Source organism: Lygodium microphyllum, chromosome 24 (assembly GCF_053477565.2).
Source record: "Lygodium microphyllum isolate KBCC chromosome 24, Lygodium_microphyllum_v1.1.10, whole genome shotgun sequence".
In the NCBI taxonomy this organism is placed as follows: Eukaryota; Viridiplantae; Streptophyta; class Polypodiopsida; order Schizaeales; family Lygodiaceae; genus Lygodium; species Lygodium microphyllum.
In genome coordinates this window covers 67,477,753-67,482,738 of record NC_141158.1, presented here as the reverse complement: position 1 = coordinate 67,482,738, position 4,986 = coordinate 67,477,753, and positions in this window count along the sequence as shown.

Genomic DNA, 4,986 nt, shown 5'->3' with positions numbered 1-4,986 from the left:
TGTAAGTTTTGCAAGTCGGCCTAAGTTTAGCAAGTCAACAACTCTGCAAGTCTGCTAAGTCTGCAACTCTGCAAGTTAGACTAAATCAGAACTGACTAGTGCTTAAAACTCATAGAAGACTTGTTCGTATGCAAAAACTCTGAACTGGAAAGTTGTTCGTGGCAAGGTGTTCTACCTATCTATAAGTTCGTTGAAGTATTTTCAGCAAACGAAGACAGAAATATTGCAGATTTTTTGAAAATTGAGAAAGAAATACCCAAAAATACATAGCCTTGTAACCCCAAATTTGAGCTACGCTCATCCCGCTAACCTGATTTTGAGTGAGAAAGGTTTATTGAGTTTTACAGGATGACGACTCCATACATGGATGATCCTATGGCTGAAGACGACTTACTTGAGCTTACCATGGAACAAAAGCTGGATCTAATCATGCTACAACTGGAAGAAGAGCGAAGGGCTAGGCAAGCATTGCAAGCGCAATTGACAAAATTACAAAGAGCGTCCACCGACAAAGAAGAACCTCAAGCTAAAGATTTGATTCGCCGTACCATCGACGCCACTCTTGAAGCACAAACCATTCGCAAGGAATCAAAGATAAGTAAACGAAGTTTCAAGTTTCGCACTTTCAATGGTATACGAGAAGGAAAGACTGTTTTATCATTCATTAGCCAGTTTGATGACTATTTCCATGAGGAAACTTATCCCGAAAAAGATAAAATCAAGTGTGTTACTAATCATCTGATAGACAGAGCATCACTTTGGTGGATTGTAGTCCGCAAGAGCATAGAATGTCCTGCTACTTGGAAAGATTTCAACAAGAAGTTCATGCAGAATTTCCTTCCACCGCAATTTCATGAGAAGGCTATCAAGCAATGGGATTTACTTCAACAACGGGATCGTGAGCCTATTCCACAGTATACAGAGCCTTTTTGGAATGCACTCCTACAGCTACGCATGCTTGAAGACGTACCAGAGACGACACATAAGCGGAAGTATATGTCTGGACTTCTTGGACATTACTACGCTGAAGTGAACATGTTCAAGCCTGCTACCCTTGAAGACGCCATTTCCTTAGCTCACGACACTGAAGATAAGTTACGCGGAAGAGACAGACGACCACAACAATTCCAAGCCAACGGTAATTATGGATCTAAACAATTCAATTCCAATTTTAGAAGGTTTAATCCAAGTCGTTTCTTATCACCATCTTTTCGCAAGAATTGGCCTAAACCACCTGCATTACCATCCACTGTCAATCCAAATCCAAAGCCTATTCCACAAGCAAATCCAAATGTACCCAGACTTCCAGCCATTGCAAATAATGTAACTAAAGCCAAGCCAATAGTATGCTATAAGTGTCACCAGCGAGGGCAGCTCGTAGCAAATTGTCATTCAAAGAAGCTACCAGCACATATCAACTATCTTGGAGCCATGGACGAAGACGAACATGAGGATATGCCAGATTTTACTGAAGATGAGGATGATCCTACTACTACTTTCGATACTTTACCAGGTATGCCTACTCCACATTCATTGTTGACTATGAAATGTATGGTGCATGGAAAGGAAAGAACTATCTTGCATGATGACGGTAGTACTCATGACTTTATTTCAGCAAAATTGGTAAAGGAATTGAAATTGCATACAGTACCTACGCATTATCGCATAAAAGCTGCATTTTTAGGCACTAGGTACAATGGTACACAAGAAGTACAAAATTTAGAGATTCAAATTGGTTCATATATTGAAAGAAAAAATTTCTTAGTTGTCCCATTACAATCAAGCGACATTATTTTAGGAATGCCATGGAGACACCAGCATAATCCAAATATAGATTATTCCACGCACACAATGAATATTAATTTTCAAGGAAAATCTATTACATTATATGGTATGCATGCATCTCATATTTTTCCACTGCTTTCGCATACTCAAGCAAAACGTGCACTACGCAAGAATACTAAGTCATATCTCATTTGGGTGAATGAATTGCACGCAAAGGAAAATCATATGCACCCTACGCATAAGAAATTTCTTGCATATTTTAAGGACTGTTTTGCAGAAGACCTACCACTAGGTTTACCACCTTCACGTCCAGAAGACCATAAAATTGATCATTAGGGCCAAAAACGCTTCAAAAATGGCACTTGTAAGAAAGTGATTAAGTTGCTAATTAGTTGAGGTTTAGGAAGAATAAAACCTCTAAATTTGGTTGTCCAGATGTGATTAATGAGAGAATATTTGGTTCATTGAAGAGGTCGGCCATTAATTGCCCTCATCTTTTAATCCAGGTCAGGGGTCACCTTTTCGGCCGTTTATTGTCTTGGAACTCGAGAGATTTTGTATTTTCGAGATTTTTGTACGAACTTCACATTTGTTTGCTCCCGCGTTTTCTTTCTATACACTATTCTCTTTTACCATTCCTTTTGCTGCACTTGCTTTCTATCACTGTGAGATTCTTGCTCGGTTCATTTGCTAGAATGTCTAGCAATACTACTTCAAATAACACAGGCGCAAGCACACATAAATACAAGCTATCTATTCAGCTAGATCGGACTTACACATCTTGGAGAAGTATACATCATCGAGTATTGATAGATGAGATTGAAGCCAACAGGTTGCGAACACAAGGAATGAAGCATATAGATTTGTAGGTGGATGGAAATATCTATCCCATGGATCCTTCTACAGGTAAACCACCTCCTTTTTTGAATGTCCATGACTATATAAGATATGCTGGAGAAGGTTACAATGGAATGCTTGGCTACTGTATGAGGTTATACTCTGCATCTTACACATATATAGCTCAAGTGCACGAAATGAAAAAAGCACTAGAAACTACACAAACAAAAATTTTAGAGTTGACAAGTCAGATTGATATTTAGAAAAATGTTAACAATTCATTGCAGAATAAGCTAATACGCTTGAGAGAAACTCCAGTAGGATTTAGAGAGAGGAAGAGACCATTAAAAAATATAACCAGCTTGTGTGAGAGAGCAAAGAAAAGGAGACTAAATCTTACAAAGAAATATGTCTCTAACATACTAGGCATAAATATCCGAGAGAATGAGGAAAGAATCAAACTTTTGAAGGAAACCATGAATAAGAAAGACATTTTGAGGATTCTTAAGTCACCAGAAAATGTGGATTTGAGAGGTCCAACTCTGAGAGAGTTAGTGAAGGATTTAAAAGGCACAGTGAAAGCAAATGAAATCGTAGAGACATGTGTACTGTGGGTATAAGTCGAAAAGGTTACCGTGCTATCTCTAGATTATGGTTTAAAAATCTTAAACGCAATAGGGTAACTATATTTGGATTGCCCCGAGCCGTTGCAGTTTCCACTGCAAGAATTTCCATGAATTGCAAGATTCCCCATGTTTTTGGAGATTACTTTCACATCAAAAGGTCTATGTCCTATGAAAAACAAAAAAAACAGGCAATTTTTTATTACAATGAGTTTAACAATATATGGGTTGATCTAAAAAAGGTGCAAATTGCAATGGTTCATATGTATAAAATCACAGTAGAAGAAAGTTATGGTGTTCTAAAGTTTGCCTTGAAGTTGGATGAAGCACAGATTCAAAAGGGACAGAAGATGGAAAGAATTAGCATTTGCCTCATGAACATGGCATTGGACCATGGCAATGGCGAGGGCAAAGCTCCATTGCATAAGATCCAATCAGAGATGGAGATTTGGTGGATTGGTGCAGCCCAGGTACCAATTGAAAATCATCAAACGTTGAAATGGTTGTTCAACCATACAGGTATTCCAAATATCATTAATTCTCAAAGTGAAGGAGAAATGTTGGTAGTTGATGGGGTTGGTAAATTTAATGTGGAATGGCATATGAGTGCTGATTTGAAAACTATCAAATGTATGCTTGGAATATGTAATGGTGCAAATGCAAAATATCCTTGCATTTATTGCATGGAAAGTATTGGATCCAAAGATTGGAGTAGTTTGCGACCAGTAAGAAGAGCCCCAAATAGAGACTCTATAGATTTGAGTAAATTTAAAAACATAGAAGACATCTGGGATCCCATTCTTTCCATCTCTCTTAAGAATGTTCATATTTATACTTTGCATGCAAATATTAGAATAATCGATAAGCTTCTCAGGTTGCATCTTGACTACGCATATTCCATTAAGCCATTATCTTTATCAGATGAGTGTATTGATAAATGCGAGGCATTGCTATCGAAAATGGGATTTCATGGGGGCCAAGTTCACTTGAGAAATGATCCAATACTTTTAGGAAAAACAAGAGATATCTTGGCGGATGTCTCTATGGGAGGCTCAAAAGCTAGACGATTCTTAGGAAACCATTCAGGAAGGCAGGTGAATGCGGCTTGGGAGTGTTGGAGAGAGCTATGTGAGATCACAACAAATGTTGCAAGCACGCCGAGGCTTGCGTTTCTTAGAATGGAGGTCTGGATACACCTTGATGTTTTTCTGAAACTCCTCAGGCAACATAAGACAACATATACATATGCGGAAGAGTTCAAAAGATCAATCACAAAGCTTGTTCAGGCGATTAAAGAGGCATGGGGAGAAAAAGATATCACTTTTTATCTGGTAAAGTAATAATTATTTAATATCGGCTTATTTTGATAGGTTTTTCAATTGGTATAAAATTTGTGTTACTTTGTATTGCAGCATATTCTTCATATTCATGGACCTTTCTTTGTGGAGAAGCATGGCCCCTTAGCAACTTATAGCAACCAAGGCATGGAAAAATCCCACTATCAAGCACGCACAAGTTATTTTCGAAGCACAAGGCATGGGGGAGGAGTTACAAAAAGCAATGCTTTGGAGGAGCTATTCAACTGGTTTTTTCGACGACAACTTCAAAGAATGCAAATAAAAGACGGCAATGACACATGAGCAATCACACTTTTATATATAAGAAAGAATATATACAAAGCTAGTTTTCCAAAACTCTCACATTCTCTTCCTCCTCAGGAATCTTTCCTCTATAACGTAGA